The sequence below is a fragment of the Cyanistes caeruleus genome, chromosome 6, assembly GCF_971803275.1.
Source record: "Cyanistes caeruleus chromosome 6, bCyaCae1.hap1.1, whole genome shotgun sequence".
Classification (NCBI taxonomy): Eukaryota; Metazoa; Chordata; class Aves; order Passeriformes; family Paridae; genus Cyanistes; species Cyanistes caeruleus.
In genome coordinates, this window is record NC_141706.1 from 62,662,220 (window position 1) to 62,677,898 (window position 15,679).

The window sequence follows — 15,679 nt, forward strand, 5'->3', positions numbered from 1 at the left end:
TTTTAAGTCCTCTCCCTTAATATTATTATTATTATTTATGAATTTATAGGACGGATGTGAAATAAATAATTTAATTGCACTTCTTCCAAAGTATTTGTGTATTCAAAAGCTGAAGTAGTTAATAATGGCCTCAGCAGATAAATTTTTATGCTGTTATGAAATAAAAGCGAATTGATCTAGGATTAAGATACTAGCCTACATTTCTTTTTAAGTCTTAATTAGAAGTTCATTGATTTTTCTATACTGTTATAGAGACATAACATAAAATGGTTTAGTGAGCAACAAAGTCCTGGTACATGCAGCATCAATATTAAATGCAACTGCTATGCATGTTCCATTATGCTAAGTGGAACTTTATACTTGAAGTATTTTTGACTTAAAACTTTTTAAATAAATATAAGTGAAAGGTGGGCAAGAACGAAAAAAAAAAAAGAAAATATTATACCTGTTTTTTGAGGAAAAACCTGAAACTAAAAGTTTATGTGAAGGTCAATTTCTCAATCTCACCAAATCCAAATCATCTGTCCTCAGCTTCAATGCCACTCACATTATTGCTCTCCTTTTTATCTCTCAGATTAATCAAAAGTGCTGAACTACACAGAAGTCAGGTTATGATTTCAAACCCCAGCACCTCCTCCACCATGCTCCTTCCCACAAAGAGAAGCTCCCTAAGGCCTTCCAGAGAACAACTTTGGGCCTCTCCCCCCTTTCCCTGGGCTGCATCACCTGGTGAGGCTTACAGGAGGCAGCTACAAGAATTTACAAACATTTACAAATTTTTGCTTAGCCCACAGAGGATCTGAGGCAGAAATGCTCTTTTTTGTGTCATGTCACAGCAGTAAGGGATCCACTTCGTCGAGTTTAGCTCCTGCCCATGGCTGGCAATGAGCCTTCGCCCCTGCTCCCTGCACAGCAAAGCACCACAAAGGAATTTACACTTTCAGACACATTTTCTTCTTCAGTTTGCAGCAGGAGAGATTTGATGTGCATTGTTCCTTTCTGCTCCACACATCAGCTGGTGACACAGCCTGGCAGCCCCACAAAAAACATCTGGGGGGAAGAGTTAATGCTCCAGCAGAGAGCTGTGCTCAGGCTTGCCATTTTCACTTTGTGATGTGAACTTGCTGCAGTTTTGGCTCTCAGGGATTCTCCAGGTGTACATCCACATTCCCACCAGTCAATATTGGTTCCTAACAGAGATATTGTCTCACCAACCAAAAAATGAAGTGGCTCGTGGAGATTGCACTAGCTTCACTTACTCCTCTGCATTATTCACAAGCCTAGAGATTACTTAAAACATCAGGTTCTAAGAGTGAAACTTGCACAGTTTTACATCCAGAGTTGGGATAGATTTTGGGGTGACCTACAGATGCTGAGAGTTTTTTTAATAGCACATGGGAATATTTATTCTCCTGTTTCAGAAGGAAGTTTAATACATAACCCACACAGTAGACAGTTTTAAAAAGAGACAGGCTCTTCTTTTAGAGGAGATTATCTTCTCACAAAATCTTGGAATCATTTAGGTAGGAGAAGACCTTTAAGATCATCAGCAGTTGAATCAGCACTGCCAAGCCCATTGATTAACCAGGTCCCCAAGTGCCACATCTACACTATTTTAAACACTTCCAGGGGTGGTGACTCCCCCACTGCCCTGGGCAGACTGTGCCAGTGCTTGACACACTTTCAGTGAAGAAATTCTTCCTAATATCCAATCTGAACCTCTCCTGGCACAAAGTGAGCACTCTTCCAGCAGCCTGTAGTGATACCTGGGGTTGTTGTGATCCAAAAGCAGGACCTGACACTTGGTCTTGTTGAGTCTCATACAATCAGCCTTGCTACATTAATCCAGCCTGTCCAGATCCCTTTGTAGAGCCTTCCTCCCTCCAGCAGATCAACACTCCTGCCAACCTTGGGGATTTGTATGGAATGGAATAGAAATCTGAGTCATAAACCAAGATCCAAGGGCTACTGTTGAATAAACAAAATAAGCCTCTGGGTTTATTTCCAGCTTTTTATCTTTAACTCAAACCTAGGTGAGCTTAGAAGAAAAATTTGAGCTGTTTGATATCTTAATTTATACAGACAACCTCAATGGCTCACACCATCCTGAAATGCTTGTACTGTTTAAAAATAGCAAGAAGTTGCCAATTTGAGAAAACATCAAACTGAGCAGTGCACTGGTCTGCCCTCAGTGATTTTGAGGATTGCACACATTGTGGCAACAGCTCTTTTGCTGGAGCCTTTTAGTTTCTTCTCCTGGACACATGGCAAGTGGCATTCATTGCTGTTGTTCTATGTTCCTCAGCACTGCATGTTCCAAAATTAATTCAACCTTGGGCCAGGCTCAGCTAAAATTTCCCCAAATTTGCTTTCAACCCAAGGCTTGTTACAATCTGGAAAGATTGAGGAATGAGATGAAGTCAGATGCCTCCAGCTGAAGAAAGAGGAGGAATCAGGCACTTGCTGAAGGAGAAATGTTTAAGAACAGACACCAAGGAGGATTTGGGATGGCTTTAGGCAATGAGAAGCAAGTGAGAAGAGAATTATCTAACAGAGAATGTTTCCAAATCTGCACACTGGTAACTGAGCAAATATTACTGTGCCATCAATAAAAGTCAAAAGTCACTCCAGCACTGGGCAAAAAAATTCAGTAACAAAGAATTATGAACTAAGCAAACGTGCCCATGTCTGCAGACTGGCACAGCCAGGACAGACAGCAGGCACAGAGTCAGCAGCACTTCACAACACGAGGCCATGAATCATTCCATCCACAACGGGCAGCTGAACCCTGCCAAAGCTCCTGGCAGCTGCTCAGGAATGTGAGAGTGGCCAGGCACTGCACTTCTGCCAGGAGAGGTGAATACTGGGGGCTGTAATACTTCCAAGAACATATCAAATTAGGCCTGTCCTGACTGTCTCCTAACTGCTATGGGAATATCAGAATTATAGATAGAATCACGTTGTTTATTTGGGCATAAACTGTTGGTGTGGGTGTCAGCAAGAGCGTGTTCCACGTGCAGGATGTGGGGATCCTGTGGAGGTGCTCCATGTGCAGGATGTGAGGATCCTGTGGAGGTGTTCCATGAGCAGGGTCTGAGGATCCTGTGGAGGTGCTCCATGTGCAGGATGTGAGGATCCTGTAGAGATGTTCCATGTGCAGGATGTGGGTGGGGATCCTGTGGAGTGTGTTCCACGTGCAGGATGTGGGGATCCTGTGGAGGTGGTCCATGAGCAGGGTCTGAGGATCCTGTGGAGCATGTTCCATGAGGAGGATGTGAGGATCCTGTGGAGGTGTTCCATGAGCAGGGTCTGAGGATCCTGTGGAGGTGCTCCATGTGCAGGATGTGAGGATCCTGTAGAGATGTTCCATGTGTAGGATGTGGGTGGGGATCCTGTGGAGGTGCTCCATGTGTAGGATGTGGGTGGGGATCCTGTGGAGTGTGTTCCACGTGCAGGATGTGGGGATCCTGTGGAGGTGTTCCATGAGGAGGATGTGAGGATCCTGTGGAGGTGTTCCACGTGCAGGATGTGGGGATCCTGTGGAGTGTGTTCCATGTGCAGGATCCATGTGGAGGATCTGAGGCTGCCCATCCCTGTTTAGCCACAGTTCAAGAGGGACCTCCCAGCAGACACAAATCTCAGCTCCTCAGCAGCTTTATTTCTACCTCTAACATCAGCTTTTGCAGGACTTGTGCCTTCATTTCTGATGATTCGCTGTTTGCCAGTGAGGGGAGGAAGATCATAAATCTGCTAGTTCTCATCAACACTGGCACCCCTGTGATAGCCTCAGGTTTGGAAACCCTCCTGCCATTAGGAGATGAACCCTTCATGAAATATTAATGTTTGCTTTTCACATGCCCATTCCTCCCACGCAAAGTAAGAGTGCTTTCACCATTCATAGCCTGGTAATTTTCAAAGAACACATTTAGGGTGGGAAAAAAAACATAGAGGTGCACTACTGAGCAGACATTTGGCTTCACTGGCAGAAACTCCTTTCCTTTTCCAGGTCCCATCACTAAAAACTGATTTGGGACAGACAGAATTACATCACCTGCTTAAGGAAAGCCTTGAAGTCGAGGAAGAAATGAGTTGAGGGGAGATTCAGAGGGCACAAGTCTGACTGCTATCATGTACATCCCTAGTGCTGAGCAGCATTTTCTGAACCAGCCAGGACATCAGCGATCCCTTTCCATCACACATCTCCCAGCTCCATGTGGCTGCAGGTCAGTTTAACCTGCCATTTACACCAGAGTAAACATCTGAGCTCTCTTGATTTCACCAGTGTAAGAACATCATTTAAGTTTGCATTTTTCTTCCTCTGCCCATGACCAGCAGAGAAGCACAACCACCCCTGAGATGGTGGCTGCAGCACTGTGCTGTGCCCACTCCAGGACAAGAAATTGACACTGCAAAGTCCACGTGCCTCAGCTGTGCACAGCACAGGAACATCCTCTCACAGGAGGGCACACACAGCCCAGCTATTTATGTTTGGTTGTAGAAGTTTTAAACCTAAACATAAAATGCATGACTAGAAAGACACATTAAAAAAAAAAAAAAAAAAAGCCAGAGCTTAAAAAAAATGGGAGGTATGGGAATTGCAGATAGTCTCAGAGCTGATTTGGAGACAGAGCCTTTGGGCATGCAAGTGAGCCCTGTCCTATGTCTGGGTCAACACATTTCTTGTTTCTTCAGCTTTAGCAGGAAGCTGACAGCTACACCTTGGAAAATATTCACTCTAAGGCAAAAAAATGAAACAAAAACCTGTCAGCTTTTGTCCAGGAAAATACAGTTGAGCAGCGATCCAGCTGATCCATGCAAATATTCACATGTCCACGTGTCTGTATCACTAGAAAGGGTAAGGGCAAATCACTCAGGGCAAGAATCTGTGCCCAGCAAATTCTGTCACAAAAGAAACAAGCAGAGAACAGCTTATCCACTGCTTGATGTTAGCCTCCTTTGACTGAAATATTGCTTATTTAAATAATACAACTTGAAAGGTTTGGACTTAACTGAGCAAAATATAAACAAATTTATTTGTCCAGACTCCTTTCTCACCAGTGAAGGAGGAGAAACTTCTAAGGTTCAATACATCTGACTGATTTTGGATGGCTGTCATGGTATGAAATACATCAGTTCTTAAATATATCCATTTCTCTCCATCAGCTTTGAAGGGAGCCTCCACAACCAGTCAGTTTGAAGTGCAGATGTCTACCAGCTGAAGCTGATGAATCCCAACTCAAAATGTCATCCCAACCCCAGGTGCTCCTCTACAGTTCTGGAGGTGAAAGCTGTACTAATAAAGATGGGAGAGCATTTGCCACACTTTCAGCCTGCAGACAAAGGCAGCTTCCAGTCAGCTGTAGCTGTAATTCCCAGTAGCAAAGCAGGAAAAGCAATCTTTTGGTCATCAGCTCCTTTCTCTGTGAAGGTTCAGAGTTTGGTTTTGCAGACAGGATACAGGGTATAACTTCTACTCAGCTTTGGCACTGTTGATGTTTAGCTCTCTCAGCAAACACAGTGCTCTCTTGCTGCTTCCAGAAGAACCCCAAGATTATTTTAAATCTCTCTGAGGCTGCAAAATGATTGCTCATGCCAGAGAAACCCCCAGACAGTCTGTGGCATGCAAGGTGACACAGCAAAACCCCTTCAGGAGCAGCTGATTTGGCCTCTTGCCAGATGAAGGAAGGCCATGGAGGCAGCTGAGGGATGAGATCCTCACCCAGCTGAGTGCAGTGTGTGGCCCCAAGCAGCTCAGATCAGACCCTCAAAGCCACTGTCTCGCTCTGCTGGTGTGGCCAGCATGGTTCTGACAGCCTCTCTTTTGTGGAAGGGCTTCCTGACAGCCCCAGGCCTGCCCAAGCCTGTCTTCTGACCCTTCTCTCATCCCTCACACACCTTTATCCACACACCCTCCCATCCCTTACACCTCTGCAGTGGAGCCCTGTGGAAGGAGGAGCTGGACATGTGAGGGATGCAGCTGGGAGCAGATGAAGGCACATTCCCTGGGAAGGAGCCTCTCAGGAATCCTGACTGATGATGAGGAGCACAAGCCCAAGAGCTTGGCAGCCTTTCCCATCAGGGGTCCACTGATTCATGGAACTGGTGCAGAATGAGACAGCCACAAGTATCATCAGAAAAACCTCACCCAGTACCACAGCAGTGAAAACTCAGGCTTTTTACTCCTCATATCGACTCCAGGTCAATTAAAACCAGCTATGCAATAGTTGCTTTCAGATTCTTGTTGAGGTAGATTTTGCTCCTCAACATTACATTTTCAGTGCAAAATATGAGAGCTTAAAAATCACAATTCCTCCAACATTGGCCTCATGGAAAGCAAGAGATATGCTTAAAACACTATTGATTAACCTCTGAGGGAGACATACATCAAAGAGAGCTGACAGTCCCACAAACTGCCAAATTGAAATGAAACTCAGCAAGCCACATAATCATAGAAGGACAAGGGCAATAAACACCAGAGAAGTTCCTTAGCTGTTAACAGAGTCAAAGTATCCATAAGACATTCCCTGGAGGAGAAAAAGAAAAAAGGAAAAGAAAACCCTGAAGAGTCCACAATCATTAGAGAAATAGAAATATTTTAACCTGAAAACTTGTGATTTTGGTTGTTTGGTTTTTATAATTATTCCAGCATAAAGGAGATATCATAAAATGGTTTGGTTGAAAGGGACCATAAAGATCACCCCTGGTTCAGGGACACCTCCCACTAGACCACGTTGCTCAGGGCCCCATCCAAGCTGGCCTTGAGCACTTCCAGGGATGGGGCACCCACAGTTTTGGATGTTGAGATCCCCCCACGTGTGGGAGGTCAGAATTTTCAATACTTCAACAGTTGCCTTAAAAAAAAGTCAATAATGAACTGTAAAGTTAATGTTCATCAAAAAAAAAATAAAAGGTTTCTTACTAAATGCAATTTAAAACAATCAGAAGAGAGGCATTCACTGCCTGTAGTATTCAATGCACCACAGACAAGTGTATCCAGTTGTAAGGATCTTGAGCACCATGTTTCCAGCAAGATACAGGTGTACAGCTTTCTCCAAAGCATTCAATTTTACACAAATGTTTTCCAAAAGAGATGATTAGAAGAAAAATCTCACTTTGAACTGCTATTTACTATACCCATTAAATAGGCACTGAACAGATGGTAAGTATAGGACAACAGCAATAACATTATTAGCAGCAGAAATATAGAAGCAAATATCAGCAGCACTTACACTTCAAAGACCTGTCCAGGAACATACATAGTCAATTTTTTAAATAATATATTAACCATACAGACTCACAAGTGTTCCCAACAATTTACGTGCTTCGATCTTTTGTCTGGATGATTTTTTTATTTTTTTTTTTTTAAATCAAAGCTACTATTGGATCTTGGGATGAGCATTCTAATTGCTATAAATAAATCATGAATGATTGGCTCAATGTATTTTTCCATGGCAACTCCTGCGTCACACACAGCGTTACATTTTTGAAAGAGAGCTTTGCTCTTTGAGAGAGACAAAGATTCACTCTTAGTTTGGGCCTCAGATCAATTTTACAGTCTCTTCTTGAGTAGAACATGTGTGAGCAATGAAACACAACAGTTTTCAACTAATCATAAATTACTTAGGCACCAAAGTCTCTTTTGTGCCCTCCACCAGAACAGGGAGCTGCGTTGGCACTGCCCATACAAAATACAAATTTTCCTGATTCTTCAAGCACAGATTAACTTTGACTTCCTCAAACACGAAGCATCCCACTCCAGCAAAATCCTGTTTCCATTTCTGTCTCACATCAGAGTCCTAAGGAACCTGCCTCCTCAGGATGCCAGTAAGGATGGGGAAGAAATTGCTTTCCTGACTTCTGTGGTCTGGTCAAAAGCAGGGAGGTGACATCTGTGCATAGTGGGTTAGGCCAAGAAAAACAGAAGGAGCTCTTTCCAACACAGAATTTGGCCCTGGTAAGATAAAACAAGAAAACCTTAGATATGAGTATACTTCCTCTACCACCAAAAATAAAAGGACAGTTCTACAGTACTTAAAGTCACTCATCTGCATTAGAGAGGAACATTCCCAAAGTGTATATTTCCATCTGTTTTCTAAAAGGGACACATTAAACATTCAGTAATTTACAGAAATAAGATCAGTTTTCCACTTATGAGGCAAGATTTTTACACCAGTTTAGAAGTTTCAGTATCTAAAGCCAAGAAACCTTCCACTATTAATTAAGAGTAACCAAGTTTAAAGAGTCAGTTGTTTCAAACTTTCAAAAGCCTCCTAAAGTCCCATTTATAGCATCAAGCGAGTTCTGTAGCTCAGATGACACAATTTGGATGCACTTCCTGGGAGAAAAAGTCAAACTATTTCAACTTCAAAACTTTAAAAAAGCAATTTCAGTTGCAGGGCAGGATGAAGCCTTCAAGAGGAGCTGTCCCCATCAGACTGTATCTGACCAAGTGTTCATGAACATAGCTGGCTCCTTCCACTCGTTCAGCTTCACCAGAGCCTGCCAAGCACCTGAGATTTCATCCTGAATGCAAACCAAGCCATGGCTTGCCTTTGGTTTCAGCTTGTGCAGATTCAGATGCAGATTTCGGATGCAGATTTCAGATGCATCTCTAGAAGCTTGCATTAAACAGAGTCCAGAGAACCCCATTTGGAAAATTAACTGGCAAGGCTCCCAGTCAAGAAGCTCAAGCTCTTCCCATTTCATGGTTTTCACAGCCTTTGCCTCTGAACAAAGGTTTTGGCATCAATTATTTATTCTGCATTTTCTAAGAGGTGTATATTTATAAGCAGTGTGCATTTATGACATCCACTGCTCACATTGCACAGTTTAATTTCAAATTATTCAGAGGAATTTGTGTTTATATTAAGTAACCTGCAGGAGATGACACACCTTTTGTTAAGCAGCCATCTGAGGAGTAAAATTTACAATGATGTGCAAATAAGATCACTTATTTCCAGTTCTTGGTGAGCATCAGAAGCACAGAGTGAATCATACATTCTGGTAAAATTCTGCCTTAATTTTTTCCTAGGAAGGTGTTTTTATGTATATCATCATCTCCTCTTGTCTGATTTCCAGGGGAGATGTTGACCTGGTTTTGAATATTTTAGTCAAAATTTTAGTTTTAAAATTTTTCACTTGTTTAGTGAAGAAATATGCACTTTCCATGCACATCTGTTTTCAGCAAGAAAACATGGAGATAAATATATACCTCCCAAAATATGCACTGGACAGCATGTTCCTTGGTGTTATCAGGAAAAAAAACAGAAAGCATTTCATTTGACAGGAGAGTATTTTCATTATAACCAGCTACATGATTTCAAGTAGAATTAAAACGTTGCAATCTCTCAAGCATTCAGTCTAAAATAAGTTGAACTAACCATGAGGTTCCAGCTACAGGTAAACATGAGATTTTAGCATGAATTATGTAAAGCCTCTTTATAATTACAAATGATTGTTAATGGCAACAAAGCTACCTCAATAATAACAATCTGGCTCGTGTTAATTATTACAGCTCTCCTGCTAAGGTGCCTTATTGTCTCAGAGCTTCTAGACACAAGGCCAAATGAGAGTGGCTCGTACTTCATCATGCCAGTAAATCAAAATCACTTTAATTATTCTCCAGTGGAACTCCAAAGCCTTCAAGTCAGCATGGCACGAGCCATATGTTTCTCTCTGTTTGGGCAACGCTGCTAATTAGCAAAGTTGGGAAAATCTTATTTCAAAGTGATAATGCACAAACCTCAGCATATGTTTACTTGAGAAGAAGGAGATTTAGTCACAATGAGTGCACTTGCTGCTGTGTTAATGAGGTTAGGCTGTGGAAGAGCTTGGTCACATTCTCAGCTGGTGCAGGTCAGTGCTGCTTCCCAACACAGCTCTGGGGGATGAGAGCACCCCAGCTGGCTGTGCTGCTCACCTTCAGGGGCTTGCAGCCCCTAAAACCTCCCTCACATGGGACAGCACAGAGAAAGGCTTTGAGAGAGGAACAGTGTCCCCTTTCAAGGACTGAGGATGTCTGCAGTGCTGCACCTGGAGGCAAAACACAACGTTTTACAAGCTGGAAGATTCCTGTCACGGGCACCAGTGAAGGAGTTATTCCCCCACAGCAAACTTGAGGACAAAATTTGTCAGCCAGGTGACTGAGGAGGGCTGTGGAAGGGCTAAAGAGCAAAGTGTTGACTCTAAATCAGATTTCACACTGGTTCAAAAAGCATTGAACCCACCTGGGCACACTCATCTTTTGATTAGTACAGCTTTAACCAACAAGAAGATAAATCTATTTGAAGTGGACTATGGACGTTTCTGCCAGGTACAACACACTGAACAAACTCAAGAAATTCAGCTTCAAGATTCTGCTCATAGAGCACTAAGAGAACAGCTGAACCTCAGTGAAGACTTGAAGCTGAACATGGATCCTACCAGCCAGAGTCAACAAACCATCATTCCCTTGAGCTACTGTGCAAAGCAAGGGGAAGGAAAACACACCAGCAGTGGAGAAACCTGACACTGTCCTGACTGGTTTCTTTTCTTAATCCCAGCCTCATCCCTCACTTACCACAGAGGAATCTTTGAAATTCCATCTCCTTTGTTTCCTCTTAAGAATAAAACCAGAACAGATCAAATAAATGACAGTGAAAATAAATTAATTAAAAAAGCTTTGCTTCAGCAACTTGAGAAAGAAGGGTGCTGATAATGGCTGTCATCAGGAACACAGAGTGACTGCCTTAATTTCTTACCTTTGCAGTCAATTCCACAGTGAATGCATCCAGATATATACAATTTCCCACACAGCTGCAATTTCTCTGCCTTGAGATCCCTCCAACATCTCCCTGTGTGTAATTGTTCACCTGCAATCTTGAGATTTTTCCAAATGTGTATCTCATGTCCCACGTCTTCCCCAGAAACTGGGTGCAAATGCCACATTTTTATCAAACTTCGCTTATTTCTAAGTAGACTGGAAGAAAAAATTGATTTTAGGGTGAGAAAAGAAAAAAAATATTTCCATTGTTGCAAGACACTAATTACAAGCTAGAATACAATTTTAAGGAAAAAAATCTCTGCGTTTAGAGATTAACAGGTCTAAATTATGCAGTTATGAATATTATGGTAGCCTAATTAATAAATTACTCTTAAGAGCACACTGAAATCACATACCAATGTCTACTGGATATTGTACATAGGTACCCTCTTACTCAAAAGGACTTTGGATTTAAAATTGAAATGCTTTAAATCTAGAAAATACTGCATTATTTGACAAGCCTAAAAGGGACTTGAAATAGAAAAAAATTCCTGATGTCTCAGCTGCCACCACTGGGAGAAGTAAAAATGCATTTGGAAGGCCAGGTTTCCATATACAATTTACCCTTGCTTTGTTTTGGCATTTCTCTAGACAGAGTTCTTGAGATATAACACAATTTACCTGTGATACCAAATACTGTGAAACAGAAATAAACCATGGAGAAGTTGTCACTGCCACAACTGCCTGGTCATGACCAGATTTCTTGGTGTTTCCACTCTTGAAATTGCAGGTGACCTCAAGGGGGACTCTTTCCTCACTGTAAAAATATTCGGAAACACAAACATCTTGTTCAGTTACTAGCAGCATTCAACGCCAGTTATTTTTTGATGCTGCATATAGGACAAGAAAAAATGGATAGGATGGTAATTCCAGCTAGAGACTGGGTGCATAAACCACAACCACCTCCTAGAAAAAAAATACAAAAAAAAAGGAAGATAAAGAAAAGAAAAACATCTTTTCTCTGTGAGTTTAGTGAAACTCTGAAATGAGCTGCCCAAACTGGAGTCTTTACAATTGGAGATGTTTGGAACCATATTTGACAAGGCCCTGAGCAACCTGAAGTAATCCATCCTTAATTAGAGGAGGGAGTTGAATTTCCAGAGGTCCTTCAGAGAATAAATCACAATCACCTCACAAAATATTTCATGAAGAACCAATAAGTTCTGGTGATCATTAAAATCTCATCTAAGGTTCTTCTGAAATCCACCCCACAACCCCCAAATAATGTTTGGTACAGTAAAACAACAAAACACTACAATATTCATGGAGGACACTCCCTCCTTTGGAAAAGACATTGTCATAAACTTGTTGATCAAAACTAAAATTGAAGCACCCCCAATGACACCACATTGCAGCAAACACCAAAATCAAGGAGGAAACACAAGAAAAAATAATCACAAAGGAAAAGAGAAGGAGACAAGATGCTTCAGAGAAACCCAAAGTTTAACTGTACCTTGTTAGTGACAGAGATTGTTGGAGATGTGGTGTAAAGCCCTTGTAGTTTGGTGGCAAATCTTCAGCATCCTATAAAAGCATTTTCCATGTACTTAGATGATGGCATGATGTGGATGTACAATCATTTTCCCAGGATCCTTGCAATCTACTCCAAATAAGTGAAGAAAAAAAAAATAAATCAGGATTTCCCTGTCCCTTTGTTTCAAAGACTCCTTAGCAAATGTGTTTGTAACAAACACATTTCAATCTATATTTAAATATGCAGTAACCAATCTACATACCACCCCTTCTGACCGGTATTTCCAGAGTACAAAATGATTTTCTTTAACTGATTTTATGGACTGTATGTAAAATTTTCTCTTTTCCTCCCTCTTTTAAGTCACTTTTTGTCTCTGACCACTCTCCATGTAACCCTCCCAAAATCTTCACAAGCATTGCTTTCTTTCATAGCTTACATGCATAATTTCTTTATTATACAGAGTCATTCCAGCCCCTCTAAATATTTATTTCCAGAAATAACAGGTTCTGCTGAGCCATTAGCTGCTGCAGTCTTACCTTCAAGCTGACCTCCCCGCCTCCACTGTGACCCTGCAGTAGCATCATCCAATTATATATGCCCATCAATTCCCTCATTCTGGGGAAATTGTGTCTATTTAAATTCAGAAGCCTAGCTCTTGCCTTCACCTTCACAACTTAATATACAAGGTCAAAACTAACAATTACGTGATTTCTGTTCCCAAAAGTCTATGGCCTTTGCTACTTCTTTTTCCCAAGTATTTGCAATCTACAGGATTGCCTCACATCCAGTTTTTTTTCTTGTAACACTCATTCAGATTTAGAATCCAAAATTTACCAAAATCTTTCATTTTCTATCCAGTTATAATGTGATAAAACAAAATACTGGTTCTCTCATTTATTCCCTGCCTCCAGAAAAATATATATTTAAATACCTAGCTAAAAAAGGGTATATTTCAGTGTAAGTAAAATTCTCACTTTGAAGCTGTGGCAATTTGCTAATTTATTGTACAGATTCCTTCAGGTCAAGACAAAGAGCACAAAAAGATGCTGCTCTTCCAAGTTCATCAGCCTCCCTGCAGGTAAAGGAGCTGCAGTAATACCCACAGGTGGAGCCTGTTGTTATTGTAGCTTAACTTCCCACACAAGCCTGAGCTAAGCAGGGAGGGATGAGTGCAGTGCTCTGGTGGCAGCTATTTTCGTGCCTTGACATATTTCCTATGATACACAGGGAAATTGGTAAAGTGTTGTTCCAAATTTTCTCAAATAATGTTTTGCAAAAAGAGTTTGCAAGAAAAATAATCATCAGCTGTCAGCTCTGCAGGTAACTCTGGAAATGATACCTTCAGACCCTGAACTGCCACGGCCACTGCTGCAGGGTCAGCATTTAAAGAGTTAAAACAATATTCATTTAAACTGGGGTTTTGTTCACTTTGATAATAATTAGCTATCATAACAGTGCTGCTTAGCTGCCACTGTCAGAGACCACCTGATTCACTGCTTTGCCAGCAAAGTTTTGTTCTTAATAGAGTGCTCTTCAACTTTTTGGAAAGGCTCAGATTTATAGATCACAAGAAGTCACACAGCCTGGCCTGGCATGGCAGGATGACTGTCTTCTGTTCCCAGCTCTCTTCTTGATCTTCTCTGTGATCCCAGACAAGCTGCTTCACTCTGCACTGGTTCTGTCTGCTCTGTTTGTAATCAGGGCATGGACCATGTCCCTGGGAGGTGTCTGTGGGTGCCTGCCACAAACAGGGCTGTAAGTCTCAGTATCCATAAAAGTAGGTGACAAAATGGTGCAACGCCTCAATGATGTGTCATATAGCACTGCTTTGTAGAGAATAAAAACTTCTGCTTAGTGTAAGGGAAAATAATGACAATAAATTTCAGCCTTACAGGAAAAAAAAAATGGGGTAAAGATTTCTCCTGGAGAATTAGCAGTTACACATTTTAAGTATGCCCTAGATATTACATTTAAAATACAAATTAAAAAAGGTGTGAGTAATGCACCTACAAATCATCTTACATATATGAACAAGATATGAGTCTGTATTTGTTTTCAGCAAAGAAGACTATTCCAGTTCTGGACAAACCACAACACATTTACTGTGGGAATCAGACCCAAACTTAACAAAACAACATGTGTTGATTCTCAGTCTCCATAAACAAGACAACTGAATACCAACTTCGGCATTTCATGGCAAAGAAAATGAGTAGATTCATTTTTCTATAGAAAGAGAGAATTCGAAGAGCTTTAACGTTTTTGACAATTATATTCACTCTGCAATACATCTACATCAATCACCACCCACGCACGCTTTGAAGACTGAAAGTAGATAGTAAGTCTAGCAGAACTTTGTGGTGGGAGTTGTGAGGCTTTTTTTATCAAACCTTGAAAGTAGGCTTGTAAAAACTAGCTTTAAAAACCTGGTTAAATCCCAAGGATATTAAAATTTTGGACTGACTACTCATTTCCCAAGCTTTAAACCAGTGGATTCACCATTTTAGGTAATTTTTAATTGAAGACGGGATTATTTAGTTTTACTTTTTAAAATAATGGTTTACTTTAGTTCTTGTAAGTGTTTTGATTGGGAGACATTATTAACTTTATTGAGGAGGAGGTCAGAACAGCCAGCCAGTAATTCTCCTTCTGGTCCTGCAGATTTACAAATCCACCACTGAAATCAAAGCAGGGAGATAGGATGAAAAAAATTTCTCATTGCAGCTTGGAGGGAGCCCAAGATAGAGCAAATTTTGGGCATTTGGCCTGGCCTAAACTTGTAACCACATGGGTGACATAGTTTCCTCATCATTCATATGATAACCACAAGGCTTCTTACTGTCCCAACACAGAGCTTCCAGAAAAAGTTCCAATCCTGCTGCTTCAGCTTCAAAAGATAGAGAACTCAACACATGCAGTCACTGGTTCTGCTCATTTGCACCTGAATAGAAAGAAGCCATATGAGAAATTAATCCTCCAAGTCCTTCCAGCAGAGCTAAGTAAAAAGAAAACAAAAAGAAGAGTACTGCAGGGGCTTAATTTTTATTGATCTGAATTTTAAAGCAGGATAAGAATCAGTTCTTTTTCTGTATGGGTCAGTGCACTAATGCCAGATGCAATAGCTTAGATGGCCAAAAAAGCTTAGCTCAAATGAAACTGACCCCACACTTTTATCCTTGGGACAGGCAAATAGCCAAGGCTCTTTTGTAGTCAAGCACCTGAGCCTGTAAATCAGAGCTTTTAGCAATCTACCCAACAGCCACCTACTCAATATTTTCATTTCTCTGTTACATTTTTGCTTCTCAGAGCTGCCCTGCCAGAAGTCTTTACTCTGGGCTGTTTCACAGCTAAGGAAGGCAATCAGCTCCCTTGCACTGGAGTCCAGGACTGTAAATTCACCCATATTA

General features: G+C 41.3%; 1 long non-coding RNA gene across 1 annotated transcript; it reads right to left on the reverse strand.

Annotated features, from left to right (window-relative positions):
- Positions 1-1,214: 1,214 nt before the first annotated feature.
- On the reverse strand, positions 1,215-13,369 carry LOC111929723 (uncharacterized). The gene is made up of 7 exons (XR_015287967.1): positions 13,250-13,369; positions 12,812-12,844; positions 12,255-12,401; positions 11,423-11,558; positions 10,740-10,957; positions 3,115-7,951; positions 1,215-3,043 (listed from the first exon to the last, which is right to left on the reverse strand). It is a non-coding gene; the product is annotated as an uncharacterized LOC111929723 (long non-coding RNA).
- Between the last annotated feature and the right edge of the window lie 2,310 nt (positions 13,370-15,679).